This window comes from Taudactylus pleione, unplaced genomic scaffold (assembly GCF_031769625.1).
Source record: "Taudactylus pleione unplaced genomic scaffold, aTauple2 ptg001975l, whole genome shotgun sequence".
NCBI classification, from domain to species: domain Eukaryota; kingdom Metazoa; phylum Chordata; class Amphibia; order Anura; family Myobatrachidae; genus Taudactylus; species Taudactylus pleione.
The window spans coordinates 129,982-149,338 of NW_028286371.1; the positions used below are offsets into that span (position 1 = coordinate 129,982).

The 19,357-nt window shown below is 33.1% G+C and overlaps 10 non-coding genes across 10 annotated transcripts; all 10 read left to right on the forward strand.

Annotated features, from left to right (window-relative positions):
* The first annotated feature begins 443 nt into the window (after positions 1–443).
* On the forward strand, positions 444–516 carry TRNAT-UGU (transfer RNA threonine (anticodon UGU)). The gene has a single exon. It is a non-coding gene; the product is annotated as a tRNA-Thr (tRNA).
* Positions 517–1,737: 1,221 nt separating this feature from the next.
* On the forward strand, positions 1,738–1,810 carry TRNAT-UGU (transfer RNA threonine (anticodon UGU)). The gene has a single exon. It is a non-coding gene; the product is annotated as a tRNA-Thr (tRNA).
* A 1,249-nt stretch (positions 1,811–3,059) lies between these two features.
* TRNAT-UGU (transfer RNA threonine (anticodon UGU)) lies at positions 3,060–3,132 on the forward strand. Its single transcript has one exon. It is a non-coding gene; the product is annotated as a tRNA-Thr (tRNA).
* Positions 3,133–4,353: 1,221 nt separating this feature from the next.
* TRNAT-UGU (transfer RNA threonine (anticodon UGU)) lies at positions 4,354–4,426 on the forward strand. The gene has a single exon. It is a non-coding gene; the product is annotated as a tRNA-Thr (tRNA).
* A 2,571-nt stretch (positions 4,427–6,997) lies between these two features.
* Positions 6,998–7,070, forward strand: TRNAT-UGU (transfer RNA threonine (anticodon UGU)). Its single transcript has one exon. It is a non-coding gene; the product is annotated as a tRNA-Thr (tRNA).
* Positions 7,071–8,317: 1,247 nt separating this feature from the next.
* TRNAT-UGU (transfer RNA threonine (anticodon UGU)) lies at positions 8,318–8,390 on the forward strand. The gene has a single exon. It is a non-coding gene; the product is annotated as a tRNA-Thr (tRNA).
* A 3,863-nt stretch (positions 8,391–12,253) lies between these two features.
* On the forward strand, positions 12,254–12,326 carry TRNAT-UGU (transfer RNA threonine (anticodon UGU)). The gene has a single exon. It is a non-coding gene; the product is annotated as a tRNA-Thr (tRNA).
* A 2,083-nt stretch (positions 12,327–14,409) lies between these two features.
* On the forward strand, positions 14,410–14,482 carry TRNAT-UGU (transfer RNA threonine (anticodon UGU)). The gene has a single exon. It is a non-coding gene; the product is annotated as a tRNA-Thr (tRNA).
* Positions 14,483–15,729: 1,247 nt separating this feature from the next.
* TRNAT-UGU (transfer RNA threonine (anticodon UGU)) lies at positions 15,730–15,802 on the forward strand. Its single transcript has one exon. It is a non-coding gene; the product is annotated as a tRNA-Thr (tRNA).
* A 3,391-nt stretch (positions 15,803–19,193) lies between these two features.
* Positions 19,194–19,266, forward strand: TRNAT-UGU (transfer RNA threonine (anticodon UGU)). Its single transcript has one exon. It is a non-coding gene; the product is annotated as a tRNA-Thr (tRNA).
* Positions 19,267–19,357: the final 91 nt, after the last annotated feature.

A 19,357-nucleotide genomic window follows, 5' to 3' on the forward strand; every position in this document is an offset into this window, starting at 1 on the left:
ATAGATATTGCATATATATCAGAATAGGCCATTTGAAAAGGATTCAACATCACAATAAATAGAACCAAGAGAATGAAAACAGTATACATAAGCCTACATTTTTAATTGTCATATTAGTGCTAAAGTATATTGAAAACCAAAGTTGAAGTGTCCCTTTATATGGCAGGAGGATTAAATGTTTTGTTTTATGTTAACCTGGCCTCTCTCCTACAGCTCGTTAAGAAGTAAAGTAATACATTCCTAGTCCATTATAGATGACTACAACTACTTTGCCAATTTTATGTGACTGTCTTGATGCAATCTTGAAGAACCTTAAGATGACCATAAACACAACAATTGTAATTGAAAAAAGTACATTTACCAGAAAAGTTTTGAAATTTGCTGTATATCAATTTCCATCCTCAACCAGACACCAAAATGTGTATAAAATAACTTAACCAAGTGGCTCCATAGCTCAGGGGTTAGAGCACTGGTCTTGTAAACCAAGGGTCATGAGTTCAAATCTCACTGGGGCCTAATGTGTCATTACTTAATTTGCAGCAACCTATATTGCAATAGTATGCTAAACGAGAAGATGATGAATACACACACTTGTATAGCCAAATTGGAAAGACACATATCACATTCAGTCTAACCTATTGACTGGTTTCAAAAGCATATTTGAAAACATTTGTGTTTTCTTTTATTGGACCAATTTCCTTCAAACTGAAACTCCCAGCATGGTTATTCACCATCATTATAAAATAAATATAAGAGATTTCCAATTGTTTAACTTTAAAAAGAGCATTTAAAGCTATGGAGCCACTTGGTTAAGTTATGTTATACACATTTTGGTGTCTGGTTGAGGATGGAAATTGATATACAGCAAATTTCAAATCTTTTCTGGTAAATGTACTTTTTTCAATTACAATTGTTGTGTTTATGGTCATCTTAAGGTTCTTCAAGATTGCATTGCATAGAGCAGATTTCATCTTGTGCAATTGATACCAATATTTTGAACATAGGTGCCAATAGATATAACTGAAGGCTGATTTGAACATGTAAGCATATATACTCTACACGTGCAAGCACACTCAGGGTAATGACCACTAATGACTACAAATAACTCTATAAAGATGACCTGCTATAACATTTTGAAATAATTCTACCCTATGGATCCTAAAGTTGGAAAGCCATGGAAAGTATGACCAATTTTGGATCTCTATTATGTACACACCACACTAACATAAAACAGCTCATTTTAAAATGCATTTAAATAATTTGATTCAAAGTGTCTCCCAGGTATGCCTCAATTATAGATATTGCATATATATCAGAATAGGCCATTTGAAAAGGATTCAACATCACAATAAATAGAATCAAGAGAATGAAAACAGTATACATAAGCCTACATTTTTAATTGTCATATTAGTGCTAAAGTATAATGAAAACCAAAGTTGAAGTGTTCCTTTATAAGGCAGGAGGATTAAATGTCTTGTTTTATGTTAACCTGGCCTCTCACCTACAGCTCGTTAAGAAGTAAAGTAATACATTCCTAGTCCATTATAGATGACTACAACTACTTTGCCAATTTTATGTGACTGTCTTGATGCAATCTTGAAGAACCTTAAGATGACCATAAACACAACAATTGTAATTGAAAAAAGTACATTTACCAGAAAAGTTTTGAAATTTGCTGTATATCAATTTCCATCCTCAACCAGACACCAAAATGTGTATAAAATAACTTAACCAAGTGGCTCCATAGCTCAGGGGTTAGAGCACTGGTCTTGTAAACCAAGGGTCGTGAGTTCAAATCTCACTGGGGCCTACTGTGTCATTATTGTTACTGCTGCTAAAACTTAATTTGCAGCAACCTATATTGCAATAGTCTGCTTTAGTATGCTAAATGAGAAGATGATGAATACACACACTTGTATAGCCAAATTGGAAAGACACATATTGCATTCAGTCTAACCTATTGACTGGTTTCAAGAGCATATTTGAAAACATTTGTGTTTTCTTTTTTTGGACCAATTTCCTTCAAACTGAAACTCCCAGCATGGTTATTCACCATCATTATAAAATAAATATAAGAGATTTCCAATTGTTTAACTTTAAAAAGAGCATTTAAAGCTATGGAGCCACTTGGTTAAGTTATGTTATACACATTTTGGTGTCTGGTTGAGGATGGAAATTGATATACAGCAAATTTCAAATCTTTTCTGGTAAATGTACTTTTTTCAATTACAATTGTTGTGTTTATGGTCATCTTAAGGTTCTTCAAGATTGCATTGCATAGAGCAGATTTCATCTTGTGCAATTGATACCAGTATTTTGAACATAGGTGCCAATAGATATAACTGAAGGCTGATTTGAACATGTAAGCATATATACTCTACACGTGCAAGCACACTCAGGGTAATGACCACTAATGACTACAAATAACTCTATAAAGATGTCCGGCTATAACATTTTGAAATAATTCTACCCTATGGATCCTAAAGTTGGAAAGCCATGGAAAATATGACCAATTTTGGATCTCTATTATGTACACACCACACTAACATAAAACAGCTCATTTTAAAATGCATTTAAATAATTTGATTCAAAGTGTCTCCCAGGTATGCCTCAATTATAGATATTGCATATATATCAGAATAGGCCATTTGAAAAGGATTCAACATCACAATAAATAGAACCAAGAGAATGAAAACAGTATACATAAGCCTACATTTTTAATTGTCATATTAGTGCTAAAGTATAATGAAAACCAAAGTTGAAGTGTTCCTTTATATGGCAGGAGGATTAAATGTTTTGTTTTATGTTAACCTGGCCTCTCTCCTACAGCTCGTTAAGAAGTAAAGTAATACATTCCTAGTCCATTATAGATGACTACAACTACTTTGCCAATTTTATGTGAAAGTCTTGATGCAATCTTGAAGAACCTTAAGAAGACCATAAACACAACAATTGTAATTGAAAAAAGTACATTTACCAGAAAAGTTTTGAAATTTGCTGTATATCAATTTCCATCCTCAACCAGACACCAAAATGTGTATAAAATAACTTAACCAAGTGGCTCCATAGCTCAGGGGTTAGAGCACTGGTCTTGTAAACCAAGGGTCATGAGTTCAAATCTCACTGGGGCCTAATGTGTCATTACTTAATTTGCAGCAACCTATATTGCAATAGTATGCTAAATGAGAAGATGATGAATACACACACTTGTATAGCCAAATTGGAAAGACACATATTGCATTCAGTCTAACCTATTGACTGGTTTCAAGAGCATATTTGAAAACATTTGTGTTTTCTTTTATTGGACCAATTTCCTTCAAACTGAAACTCCCAGCATGGTTATTCACCATCATTATAAAATAAATATAAGAGATTTCCAATTGTTTAACTTTAAAAAGAGCATTTAAAGCTATGGAGCCACTTGGTTAAGTTATGTTATACACATTTTGGTGTCTGGTTGAGGATGGAAATTGATATACAGCAAATTTCAAATCTTTTCTGGTAAATGTACTTTTTTCAATTACAATTGTTGTGTTTATGGTCATCTTAAGGTTCTTCAAGATTGCATTGCATAGAGCAGATTTCATCTTGTGCAATTGATACCAATATTTTGAACATAGGTGCCAATAGATATAACTGAAGGCTGATTTGAACATGTAAGCATATATACTCTACACGTGCAAGCACACTCAGGGTAATGACCACTAATGACTACAAATAACTCTATAAAGATGTCCGGCTATAACATTTTGAAATAATTCTACCCTATGGATCCTAAAGTTGGAAAGCCATGGAAAATATGACCAATTTTGGATCTCTATTATGTACACACCACACTAACATAAAACAGCTCATTTTAAAATGCATTTAAATAATTTGATTCAAAGTGTCTCCCAGGTATGCCTCAATTATAGATATTGCATATATATCAGAATAGGCCATTTGAAAAGGATTCAACATCACAATAAATAGAACCAAGAGAATGAAAACAGTATACATAAGCCTACATTTTTAATTGTCATATTAATGCTAAAGTATAATGAAAACCAAAGTTGAAGTGTTCCTTTATATGGCAGGAGGATTAAATGTTTTGTTTTATGTTAACCTGGCCTCTCTCCTACAGCTCGTTAAGAAGTAAAGTAATACATTCCTAGTCCATTATAGATGACTACAACTACTTTGCCAATTTTATGTGACTGTCTTGATGCAATCTTGAAGAACCTTAAGAAGACCATAAACACAACAATTGTAATTGAAAAAAGTACAATTACCAGAAAAGTTTTGAAATTTGCTGTATATCAATTTCCATCCTCAACCAGACACCAAAATGTGTATAAAATAACTTAACCAAGTGGCTCCTTAGCTCAGGGGTTAGAGCACTGGTCTTGTAAACCAGGGGTCGTGAGTTCAAATCTCACTGGGGCCTACTGTGTCATTATTGTTACTGCTGCTAAAACTTAATTTGCAGCAAACTATATTGCAATAGTCTGCTTTAGTATGCTAAATGAGAAGATGATGAATACACACACTTGTATAGCCAAATTGGAAAGACACATATTGCATTCAGTCTAACCTATTGACTGGTTTCAAGAGCATATTTGAAAACATTTGTGTTTTCTTTTATTGGACCAATTTCCTTCAAACTGAAACTCCCAGCATGGTTATTCACCATCATTATAAAATAAATATAAGAGATTTCCAATTGTTTAACTTTAAAAAGAGCATTTAAAGCTATGGAGCCACTTGGTTAAGTTATGTTATACACATTTTGGTGTCTGGTTGAGGATGGAAATTGATATACAGCAAATTTCAAATCTTTTCTGGTAAATGTACTTTTTTCAATTACAATTGTTGTGTTTATGGTCATCTTAAGGTTCTTCAAGATTGCATTGCATAGAGCAGATTTCATCTTGTGCAATTGATACCAATATTTTGAACATAGGTGCCAATAGATATAACTGAAGGCTGATTTGAACATGTAAGCATATATACTCTACACGTGCAAGCACACTCAGGGTAATGACCACTAATGACTACAAATAACTCTATAAAGATGTCCGGCTATAACATTTTGAAATAATTCTACCCTATGGATCCTAAAGTTGGAAAGCCATGGAAAATATGACCAATTTTGGATCTCTATTATGTACACACCACACTAACATAAAACAGCTCATTTTAAAATGCATTTAAATAATTTGATTCAAAGTGTCTCCCAGGTATGCCTCAATTATAGATATTGCATATATATCAGAATAGGCCATTTGAAAAGGATTCAACATCACAATAAATAGAACCAAGAGAATGAAAACAGTATACATAAGCCTACATTTTTAATTGTCATATTAGTGCTAAAGTATAATGAAAACCAAAGTTGAAGTGTTCCTTTATATGGCAGGAGGATTAAATGTTTTGTTTTATGTTAACCTGGCCTCTCTCCTACAGCTCGTTAAGAAGTAAAGTAATACATTCCTAGTCCATTATAGATGACTACAACTACTTTGCCAATTTTATGTGACTGTCTTGATGCAATCTTGAAGAACCTTAAGAAGACCATAAACACAACAATTGTAATTGAAAAAAGTACAATTACCAGAAAAGTTTTGAAATTTGCTGTATATCAATTTCCATCCTCAACCAGACACCAAAATGTGTATAAAATAACTTAACCAAGTGGCTCCTTAGCTCAGGGGTTAGAGCACTGGTCTTGTAAACCAGGGGTCGTGAGTTCAAATCTCAATGGGGCCTACTGTGTCATTATTGTTACTGCTGCTAAAACTTAATTTGCAGCAACCTATATTGCAATAGTCTGCTTTAGTATGCTAAATGAGAAGATGATGAATACACACACTTGTATAGCCAAATTGGAAAGACACATATTGCATTCAGTCTAACCTATTGACTGGTTTCAAGAGCATATTTGAAAACATTTGTGTTTTCTTTTATTGGACCAATTTCCTTCAAACTGAAACTCCCAGCATGGTTATTCACCATCATTATAAAATAAATATAAGAGATTTCCAATTGTTTAACTTTAAAAAGAGCATTTAAAGCTATGGAGCCACTTGGTTAAGTTATGTTATACACATTTTGGTGTCTGGTTGAGGATGGAAATTGATATACAGCAAATTTCAAATCTTTTCTGGTAAATGTACTTTTTTCAATTACAATTGTTGTGTTTATGGTCATCTTAAGGTTCTTCAAGATTGCATTGCATAGAGCAGATTTCATCTTGTGCAATTGATACCAATATTTTGAACATAGGTGCCAATAGATATAACTGAAGGCTGATTTGAACATGTAAGCATATATACTCTACACGTGCAAGCACACTCAGGGTAATGACCACTAATGACTACAAATAACTCTATAAAGATGTCCGGCTATAACATTTTGAAATAATTCTACCCTATGGATCCTAAAGTTGGAAAGCCATGGAAAATATGACCAATTTTGGATCTCTATTATGTACACACCACACTAACATAAAACAGCTCATTTTAAAATGCATTTAAATAATTTGATTCAAAGTGTCTCCCAGGTATGCCTCAATTATAGATATTGCATATATATCAGAATAGGCCATTTGAAAAGGATTCAACATCACAATAAATAGAACCAAGAGAATGAAAACAGTATACATAAGCCTACATTTTTAATTGTCATATTAGTGCTAAAGTATAATGAAAACCAAAGTTGAAGTGTTCCTTTATATGGCAGGAGGATTAAATGTTTTGTTTTATGTTAACCTGGCCTCTCTCCTACAGCTCGTTAAGAAGTAAAGTAATACATTCCTAGTCCATTATAGATGACTACAACTACTTTGCCAATTTTATGTGACTGTCTTGATGCAATCTTGAAGAACCTTAAGAAGACCATAAACACAACAATTGTAATTGAAAAAAGTACATTTACCAGAAAAGTTTTGAAATTTGCTGTATATCAATTTCCATCCTCAACCAGACACCAAAATGTGTATAAAGTAACTTAACCAAGTGGCTCCATAGCTCAGGGGTTAGAGCACTGGTCTTGTAAACCAGGGGTCGTGAGTTCAAATCTCACTGGGGCCTACTGTGTCATTATTGTTACTGCTGCTAAAACTTAATTTGCAGCAACCTATATTGCAATAGTCTGCTTTAGTATGCTAAATGAGAAGATGATGAATACACACTTGTATAGCCAAATTGGAAAGACACATATCGCATTCAGTCTAACCTATTGACTGGTTTCAAGAGCATATTTGAAAACATTTGTGTTTTCTTTTATTGGACCAATTTCCTTCAAACTGAAACTCCCAGCATGGTTATTCACCATCATTATAAAATAAATATAAGAGATTTCCAATTGTTTAACTTTAAAAAGAGCATTTAAAGCTATGGAGCCACTTGGTTAAGTTATGTTATACACATTTTGGTGTCTGGTTGAGGATGGAAAATGATATACAGCAAATTTCAAATCTTTTCTGGTAAATGTACTTTTTTCAATTACAATTGTTGTGTTTATGGTCATCTTAAGGTTCTTCAAGATTGCATTGCATAGAGCAGATTTCATCTTGTGCAATTGATACCAATATTTTGAACATAGGTGCCAATAGATATAACTGAAGGCTGATTTGAACATGTAAGCATATATACTCTACACGTGCAAGCACACTCAGGGTAATGACCACTAATGACTACAAATAACTCTATAAAGATGTCCGGCTATAACATTTTGAAATAATTCTACCCTATGGATCCTAAAGTTGGAAAGCCATGGAAAGTATGACCAATTTTGGATCTCTATTATGTACACACCACACTAACATAAAACAGCTCATTTTAAAATGCATTTAAATAATTTGATTCAAAGTGTCTCCCAGGTATGCCTCAATTATAGATATTGCATATATATCAGAATAGGCCATTTGAAAAGGATTCAACATCACAATAAATAGAACCAAGAGAATGAAAACAGTATACATAAGCCTACATTTTTAATTGTCATATTAGTGCTAAAGTATAATGAAAACCAAAGTTGAAGTGTTCCTTTATATGGCAGGAGGATTAAATGTTTTGTTTTATGTTAACCTGGCCTCTCTCCTACAGCTTGTTAAGAAGTAAAGTAATACATTCCTAGTCCATTATAGATGACTACAACTACTTTGCCAATTTTATGTGACTGTCTTGATGCAATCTTGAAGAACCTTAAGATGACCATAAACACAACAATTGTAATTGAAAAAAGTACATTTACCAGAAAAGATTTGAAATTTGCTGTATATCAATTTCCATCCTCAACCAGACACCAAAATGTGTATAAAGTAACTTAACCAAGTGGCTCCATAGCTCAGGGTTTAGAGCACTGGTCTTGTAAACCAGGGGTCGTGAGTTCAAATCTCACTGGGGCCTACTGTGTCATTATTGTTACTGCTGCTAAAACTTAATTTGCAGCAACCTATATTGCAATAGTCTGCTTTAGTATGCTAAATGAGAAGATGATGAATACACACTTGTATAGCCAAATTGGAAAGACACATATCGCATTCAGTCTAACCTATTGACTGGTTTCAAGAGCATATTTGAAAACATTTGTGTTTTCTTTTATTGGACCAATTTCCTTCAAACTGAAACTCCCAGCATGGTTATTCACCATCATTATAAAATAAATATAAGAGATTTCCAATTGTTTAACTTTAAAAAGAGCATTTAAAGCTATGGAGCCACTTGGTTAAGTTATGTTATACACATTTTGGTGTCTGGTTGAGGATGGAAAATGATATACAGCAAATTTCAAATCTTTTCTGGTAAATGTACTTTTTTCAATTACAATTGTTGTGTTTATGGTCATCTTAAGGTTCTTCAAGATTGCATTGCATAGAGCAGATTTCATCTTGTGCAATTGATACCAATATTTTGAACATAGGTGCCAATAGATATAACTGAAGGCTGATTTGAACATGTAAGCATATATACTCTACACGTGCAAGCACACTCAGGGTAATGACCACTAATGACTACAAATAACTCTATAAAGATGTCCGGCTATAACATTTTGAAATAATTCTACCCTATGGATCCTAAAGTTGGAAAGCCATGGAAAGTATGACCAATTTTGGATCTCTATTATGTACACACCACACTAACATAAAACAGCTCATTTTAAAATGCATTTAAATAATTTGATTCAAAGTGTCTCCCAGGTATGCCTCAATTATAGATATTGCATATATATCAGAATAGGCCATTTGAAAAGGATTCAACATCACAATAAATAGAACCAAGAGAATGAAAACAGTATACATAAGCCTACATTTTTAATTGTCATATTAGTGCTAAAGTATAATGAAAACCAAAGTTGAAGTGTTCCTTTATATGGCAGGAGGATTAAATGTTTTGTTTTATGTTAACCTGGCCTCTCTCCTACAGCTTGTTAAGAAGTAAAGTAATACATTCCTAGTCCATTATAGATGACTACAACTACTTTGCCAATTTTATGTGACTGTCTTGATGCAATCTTGAAGAACCTTAAGATGACCATAAACACAACAATTGTAATTGAAAAAAGTACATTTACCAGAAAAGATTTGAAATTTGCTGTATATCAATTTCCATCCTCAACCAGACACCAAAATGTGTATAAAATATCTTAGCCAAGTGGCTCCATAGCTCAGGGGTTAGAGCACTGGTCTCATGAGTTCAAATCTCACTGGGGCCTAATGTGTCATTATTGTTACTGCTGCTAAAACTTAATTTGCAGCAACCTATATTGCAATAGTCTGCTTTAGTATGCTAAATGAGAAGATGATGAATACACACACTTGTATAGCCAAATTGGAAAGACACATATCGCATTCAGTCTAACCTATTGACTGGTTTCAAGAGCATATTTGAAAACATTTGTGTTTTCTTTTATTGGACCAATTTCCTTCAAACTGAAACTCCCAGCATGGTTATTCACCATCATTATAAAATAAATATAAGAGATTTCCAATTGTTTAACTTTAAAAAGAGCATTTAAAGCTATGGAGCCACTTGGTTAAGTTATGTTATACACATTTTGGTGTCTGGTTGAGGATGGAAATTGATATACAGCAAATTTCAAATCTTTTCTGGTAAATGTACTTTTTTCAATTACAATTGTTGTGTTTATGGTCATCTTAAGGTTCTTCAAGATTGCATTGCATAGAGCAGATTTCATCTTGTGCAATTGATACCAATATTTTGAACATAGGTGCCAATAGATATAACTGAAGGCTGATTTGAACATGTAAGCATATATACTCTACACGTGCAAGCACACTCAGGGTAATGACCACTAATGACTACCAATAACTCTATAAAGATGTCCGGCTATAACATTTTAAAATAATTCTACCCTATGGATCCTAAAGTTGGAAAGCCATGGAAAATATGACCAATTTTGGATCTCTATTATGTACACACCACACTAACATAAAACAGCTCATTTTAAAATGCATTTAAATAATTTGATTCAAAGTGTCTCCCAGGTATGCCTCAATTATAGATATTGCATATATATCAGAATAGGCCATTTGAAAAGGATTCAACATCACAATAAATAGAACCAAGAGAATGAAAACAGTATACATAAGCCTACATTTTTAATTGTCATATTAGTGCTAAAGTATAATGAAAACCAAAGTTGAAGTGTTCCTTTATATGGCAGGAGGATTAAATGTTTTGTTTTATGTTAACCTGGCCTCTCTCCTACAGCTCGTTAAGAAGTAAAGTAATACATTCCTAGTCCATTATAGATGACTACAACTACTTTGCCAATTTTATGTGACTGTCTTGATGCAATCTTGAAGAACCTTAAGATGACCATAAACACAACAATTGTAATTGAAAAAAGTACATTTACCAGAAAAGATTTGAAATTTGCTGTATATCAATTTCCATCCTCAACCAGACACCAAAATGTGTATAAAATATCTTAGCCAAGTGGCTCCATAGCTCAGGGGTTAGAGCACTGGTCTCATGAGTTCAAATCTCACTGGGGCCTAATGTGTCATTATTGTTACTGCTGCTAAAACTTAATTTGCAGCAACCTATATTGCAATAGTCTGCTTTAGTATGCTAAATGAGAAGATGATGAATACACACACTTGTATAGCCAAATTGGAAAGACACATATCGCATTCAGTCTAACCTATTGACTGGTTTCAAGAGCATATTTGAAAACATTTGTGTTTTCTTTTATTGGACCAATTTCCTTCAAACTGAAACTCCCAGCATGGTTATTCACCATCATTATAAAATAAATATAAGAGATTTCCAATTGTTTAACTTTAAAAAGAGCATTTAAAGCTATGGAGCCACTTGGTTAAGTTATGTTATACACATTTTGGTGTCTGGTTGAGGATGGAAATTGATATACAGCAAATTTCAAATCTTTTCTGGTAAATGTACTTTTTTCAATTACAATTGTTGTGTTTATGGTCATCTTAAGGTTCTTCAAGATTGCATTGCATAGAGCAGATTTCATCTTGTGCAATTCATACCAATATTTTGAACATAGGTGCCAATAGATATAACTGAAGGCTGATTTGAACATGTAAGCATATATACTCTACACGTGCAAGCACACTCAGGGTAATGACCACTAATGACTACCAATAACTCTATAAAGATGTCCGGCTATAACATTTTGAAATAATTCTACCCTATGGATCCTAAAGTTGGAAAGCCATGGAAAATATGACCAATTTTGGATCTCTATTATGTACACACCACACTAACATAAAACAGCTCATTTTAAAATGCATTTAAATAATTTGATTCAAAGTGTCTCCCAGGTATGCCTCAATTATAGATATTGCATATATATCAGAATAGGCCATTTGAAAAGGATTCAACATCACAATAAATAGAACCAAGAGAATGAAAACAGTATACATAAGCCTACATTTTTAATTGTCATATTAGTGCTAAAGTATAATGAAAACCAAAGTTGAAGTGTTCCTTTATATGGCAGGAGGATTAAATGTTTTGTTTTATGTTAACCTGGCCTCTCTCCTACAGCTCGTTAAGAAGTAAAGTAATACATTCCTAGTCCATTATAGATGACTACAACTACTTTGCCAATTTTATGTGACTGTCTTGATGCAATCTTGAAGAACCTTAAGAAGACCATAAACACAACAATTGTAATTGAAAAAAGTACATTTACCAGAAAAGTTTTGAAATTTGCTGTATATCAATTTCCATCCTCAACCAGACACCAAAATGTGTATAAAATAACTTAACCAAGTGGCTCCATAGCTCAGGGGTTAGAGCACTGGTCTTGTAAACCAGGGGTCGTGAGTTCAAATCTCACTGGGGCCTACTGTGTCATTATTGTTACTGCTGCTAAAACTTAATTTGCAGCAACCTATATTGCAATAGTCTGCTTTAGTATGCTAAATGAGAAGATGATGAATACACACTTGTATAGCCAAATTGGAAAGACACATATCGCATTCAGTCTAACCTATTGACTGGTTTCAAGAGCATATTTGAAAACATTTGTGTTTTCTTTTATTGGACCAATTTCCTTCAAACTGAAACTCCCAGCATGGTTATTCACCATGATTATAAAATAAATATAAGAGATTTCCAATTATTTAACTTTAAAAAGAGCATTTAAAGCTATGGAGCCACTTGGTTAAGTTATGTTATACACATTTTGGTGTCTGGTTGAGGATGGAAATTGATATACAGCAAATTTCAAATCTTTTCTGGTAAATGTACTTTTTTCAATTACAATTGTTGTGTTTATGGTCATCTTAAGGTTCTTCAAGATTGCATTGCATAGAGCAGATTTCATCTTGTGCAATTGATACCAATATTTTGAACATAGGTGCCAATAGATATAACTGAAGGCTGATTTGAACATGTAAGCATATATACTCTACAAGTGCAAGCACACTCAGGGTAATGACCACTAATGACTACAAATAACTCTATAAAGATGTCCGGCTATAACATTTTGAAATAATTCTACCCTATGGATCCTAAAGTTGGAAAGCCATGGAAAGTATGACCAATTTTGGATCTCTATTATGTACACACCACACTAACATAAAACAGCTCATTTTAAAATGCATTTAAATAATTTGATTCAAAGTGTCTCCCAGGTATGCCTCAATTATAGATATTGCATATATATCAGAATAGGCCATTTGAAAAGGATTCAACATCACAATAAATAGAACCAAGAGAATGAAAACAGTATACATAAGCCTACATTTTTAATTGTCGTATTAGTGCTAAAGTATAATGAAAACCAAAGTTGAAGTGTTCCTTTATAAGGCAGGAGGATTAAATGTTTTGTTTTATGTTAACCTGGCCTCTCTCCTACAGCTCGTTAAGAAGTAAAGTAATACATTCCTAGTCCATTATAGATGACTACATCTACTTTGCCAATTTTATGTGACTGTCTTGATGCAATCTTGAAGAACCTTAAGATGACCATAAACACAACAATTGTAATTGAAAAAAGTATGTTATGTTATACACATTTTGGTGTCTGGTTGAGGATGGAAATTGATATACAGCAAATTTCAAATCTTTTCTGGTAAATGTACTTTTTTCAATTACAATTGTTGTGTTTATGGTCATCTTAAGGTTCTTCAAGATTGCATTGCATAGAGCAGATTTCATCTTGTGCAATTGATACCAATATTTTGAACATAGGTGCCAATAGATATAACTGAAGGCTCATTTGAACATGTAAGCATATATACTCTACACGTGCAAGCACACTCAGGGTAATGACCACTAATGACTACAAATAACTCTATAAAGATGTCCGGCTATAACATTTTGAAATAATTCTACCCTATGGATCCTAAAGTTGGAAAGCCATGGAAAATATGACCAATTTTGGATCTCTATTATGTACACACCACACTAACATAAAACAGCTCATTTTAAAATGCATTTAAATAATTTGATTCAAAGTGTCTCCCAGGTATGCCTCAATTATAGATATTGCATATATATCAGAATAGGCCATTTGAAAAGGATTCAACATCACAATAAATAGAACCAAGAGAATGAAAACAGTATACATAAGCCTACATTTTTAATTGTCATATTAGTGCTAAAGTATAATGAAAACCAAAGTTGAAGTGTTCCTTTATATGGCAGGAGGATTAAATGTTTTGTTTTATGTTAACCTGGCCTCTCTCCTACAGCTCGTTAAGAAGTAAAGTAATACATTCCTAGTCCATTATAGATGACTACAACTACTTTGCCAATTTTATGTGACTGTCTTGATGCAATCTTGAAGAACCTTAAGAAGACCATAAACACAACAATTGTAATTGAAAAAAGTACATTTACCAGAAAAGTTTTGAAATTTGCTGTATATCAATTTCCATCCTCAACCAGACACCAAAATGTGTATAAAATAACTTAACCAAGTGGCTCCATAGCTCAGGGGTTAGAGCACTGGTCTTGTAAACCAGGGGTCGTGAGTTCAAATCTCACTGGGGCCTACTGTGTCATTATTGTTACTGCTGCTAAAACTTAATTTGCAGCAACCTATATTGCAATAGTCTGCTTTAGTATGCTAAATGAGAAGATGATGAATACACACTTGTATAGCCAAATTGGAAAGACACATATCGCATTCAGTCTAACCTATTGACTGGTTTCAAGAGCATATTTGAAAACATTTGTGTTTTCTTTTATTGGACCAATTTCCTTCAAACTGAAACTCCCAGCATGGTTATTCACCATGATTATAAAATAAATATAAGAGATTTCCAATTATTTAACTTTAAAAAGAGCATTTAAAGCTATGGAGCCACTTGGTTAAGTTATGTTATACACATTTTGGTGTCTGGTTGAGGATGGAAATTGATATACAGCAAATTTCAAATCTTTTCTGGTAAATGTACTTTTTTCAATTACAATTGTTGTGTTTATGGTCATCTTAAGGTTCTTCAAGATTGCATTGCATAGAGCAGATTTCATCTTGTGCAATTGATACCAATATTTTGAACATAGGTGCCAATAGATATAACTGAAGGCTCATTTGAACATGTAAGCATATATACTCTACACGTGCAAGCACACTCAGGGTAATGACCACTAATGACTACAAATAACTCTATAAAGATGTCCGGCTATAACATTTTGAAATAATTCTACCCTATGGATCCTAAAGTTGGAAAGCCATGGAAAATATGACCAATTTTGGATCTCTATTATGTACACACCACACTAACATAAAACAGCTCATTTTAAAATGCATTTAAATAATTTGATTCAAAGTGTCTCCCAGGTATGCCTCAATTATAGATATTGCATATATATCAGAATAGGCCATTTGAAAAGGATTCAACATCACAATAAATAGAACCAAGAGAATGAAAACAGTATACATAAGCCTACATTTTTAATTGTCATATTAGTGCTAAAGTATAATGAAAACCAAAGTTGAAGTGTTCCTTTATATGGCAGGAGGATTAAATGTTTTGTTTTATGTTAACCTGGCCTCTCTCCTACAGCTCGTTAAGAAGTAAAGTAATACATTCCTAGTCCATTATAGATGACTACAACTACTTTGCCAATTTTATGTGACTGTCTTGATGCAATCTTGAAGAACCTTAAGAAGACCATAAACACAACAATTGTAATTGAAAAAAGTACATTTACCAGAAAAGTTTTGAAATTTGCTGTATATCAATTTCCATCCTCAACCAGACACCAAAATGTATATAAAATAACTTAACCAAGTGGCTCCATAGCTCAGGGGTTAGAGCACTGGTCTTGTAAACCAGGGGTCGTGAGTTCAAATCTCACTGGGGCCTACTGTGTCATTATTGTTACTGCTGCTAAAACTTAATTTGCAGCAACCTATATTGCAATAGTCTGCTTTAGTATGCTAAATGAGAAGATGATGAATACACACTTGTATAGCCAAATTGGAAAGACACATATCGCATTCAGTCTAACCTATTGACTGGTTTCAAGAGCATATTTGAAAACATTTGTGTTTTCTTTTATTGGACCAATTTCCTTCAAACTGAAACTCCCAGCATGGTTATTCACCATGATTATAAAATAAATATAAGAGATTTCCAATTATTTAACTTTAAAAAGAGCATTTAAAGCTATGGAGCCACTTGGTTAAGTTATGTTATACACATTTTGGTGTCTGGTTGAGGATGGAAATTGATATACAGCAAATTTCAAATCTTTTCTGGTAAATGTACTTTTTTCAATTACAATTGTTGTGTTTATGGTCATCTTAAGGTTCTTCAAGATTGCATTGCATAGAGCAGATTTCATCTTGTGCAATTGATACCAATATTTTGAACATAGGTGCCAATAGATATAACTGAAGGCTGATTTGAACATGTAAGCATATATACTCTACAAGTGCAAGCACACTCAGGGTAATGACCACTAATGACTACAAATAACTCTATAAAGATGTCCGGCTATAACATTTTGAAATAATTCTACCCTATGGATCCTAAAGTTGGAAAGCCATGGAAAGTATGACCAATTTTGGATCTCTATTATGTACACACCACACTAACATAAAACAGCTCATTTTAAAATGCATTTAAATAATTTGATTCAAAGTGTCTCCCAGGTATGCCTCAATTATAGATATTGCATATATATCAGAATAGGCCATTTGAAAAGGATTCAACATCACAATAAATAGAACCAAGAGAATGAAAACAGTATACATAAGCCTACATTTTTAATTGTCGTATTAGTGCTAAAGTATAATGAAAACCAAAGTTGAAGTGTTCCTTTATAAGGCAGGAGGATTAAATGTTTTGTTTTATGTTAACCTGGCCTCTCTCCTACAGCTCGTTAAGAAGTAAAGTAATACATTCCTAGTCCATTATAGATGACTACATCTACTTTGCCAATTTTATGTGACTGTCTTGATGCAATCTTGAAGAACCTTAAGATGACCATAAACACAACAATTGTAATTGAAAAAAGTATGTTATGTTATACACATTTTGGTGTCTGGTTGAGGATGGAAATTGATATACAGCAAATTTCAAATCTTTTCTGGTAAATGTACTTTTTTCAATTACAATTGTTGTGTTTATGGTCATCTTAAGGTTCTTCAAGATTGCATTGCATAGAGCAGATTTCATCTTGTGCAATTGATACCAATATTTTGAACATAGGTGCCAATAGATATAACTGAAGGCTGATTTGAACATGTAAGCATATATACTCTACACGTGCAAGCACACTCAGGGTAATGACCACTAATGACTACAAATAACTCTATAAAGATGTCCGGCTATAACATTTTGAAATAATTCTACCCTATGGATCCTAAAGTTGGAAAGCCATGGAAAATATGACCAATTTTGGATCTCTATTATGTACACACCACACTAACATAAAACAGCTCATTTTAAAATGCATTTAAATAATTTGATTCAAAGTGTCTCCCAGGTATGCCTCAATTATAGATATTGCATATATATCAGAATAGGCCATTTGAAAAGGATTCAACATCACAATAAATAGAACCAAGAGAATGAAAACAGTATACATAAGCCTACATTTTTAATTGTCATATTAGTGCTAAAGTATAATGAAAACCAAAGTTGAAGTGTTCCTTTATATGGCAGGAGGATTAAATGTTTTGTTTTATGTTAACCTGGCCTCTCTCCTACAGCTCGTTAAGAAGTAAAGTAATACATTCCTAGTCCATTATAGATGACTACAACTACTTTGCCAATTTTATGTGACTGTCTTGATGCAATCTTGAAGAACCTTAAGATGACCATAAACACAACAATTGTAATTGAAAAAAGTACATTTACCAGAAAAGATTTGAAATTTGCTGTATATCAATTTCCATCCTCAACCAGACACCAAAATGTGTATAAAATATCTTAGCCAAGTGGCTCCATAGCTCAGGGGTTAGAGCACTGGTCTCATGAGTTCAAATCTCACTGGGGCCTAATGTGTCATTATTGTTACTGCTGCTAAAACTTAATTTGCAGCAACCTATATTGCAATAGTCTGCTTTAGTATGCTAAATGAGAAGATGATGAATACACACACTTGTATAGCCAAATTGGAAAGACACATATCGCATTCAGTCTAACCTATTGACTGGTTTCAAGAGCATATTTGAAAACATTTGTGTTTTCTTTTATTGGACCAATTTCCTTCAAACTGAAACTCCCAGCATGGTTATTCACCATCATTATAAAATAAATATAAGAGATTTCCAATTGTTTAACTTTAAAAAGAGCATTTAAAGCTATGGAGCCACTTGGTTAAGTTATGTTATACACATTTTGGTGTCTGGTTGAGGATGGAAATTGATATACAGCAAATTTCAAATCTTTTCTGGTAAATGTACTTTTTTCAATTACAATTGTTGTGTTTATGGTCATCTTAAGGTTCTTCAAGATTGCATTGCATAGAGCAGATTTCATCTTGTGCAATTGATACCAATATTTTGAACATAGGTGCCAATAGATATAACTGAAGGCTGATTTGAACATGTAAGCATATATACTCTACACGTGCAAGCACACTCAGGGTAATGACCACTAATGACTACAAATAACTCTATAAAGATGTCCGGCTATAACATTTTGAAATAATTCTACCCTATGGATCCTAAAGTTGGAAAGCCATGGAAAATATGACCAATTTTGGATCTCTATTATGTACACACCACACTAACATAAAACAGCTCATTTTAAAATGCATTTAAATAATTTGATTCAAAGTGTCTCCCAGGTATGCCTCAATTATAGATATTGCATATATATCAGAATAGGCCATTTGAAAAGGATTCAACATCACAATAAATAGAACCAAGAGAATGAAAACAGTATACATAAGCCTACATTTTTAATTGTCGTATTAGTGCTAAAGTATAATGAAAACCAAAGTTGAAGTGTTCCTTTATAAGGCAGGAGGATTAAATGTTTTGTTTTATGTTAACCTGGCCTCTCTCCTACAGCTCGTTAAGAAGTAAAGTAATACATTCCTAGTCCATTATAGATGACTACATCTACTTTGCCAATTTTATGTGACTGTCTTGATGCAATCTTGAAGAACCTTAAGATGACCATAAACACAACAATTGTAATTGAAAAAAGTACATTTACCAGAAAAGTTTTGAAATTTGCTGTATATCAATTTCCATCCTCAACCAGACACCAAAATGTGTATAAAATAACTTAACCAAGTGGCTCCATAGCTCAGGGGTTAGAGCACTGGTCTTGTAAACCAGGGGTCGTGAGTTCAAATCTCACTGGGGCCTACTGTGTCATTATTGTTACTGCTGCTAAAACTTAATTTGCAGCAACCTATATTGCAATAGTCTGCTTTAGTATGCTAAATGAGAAGATGAT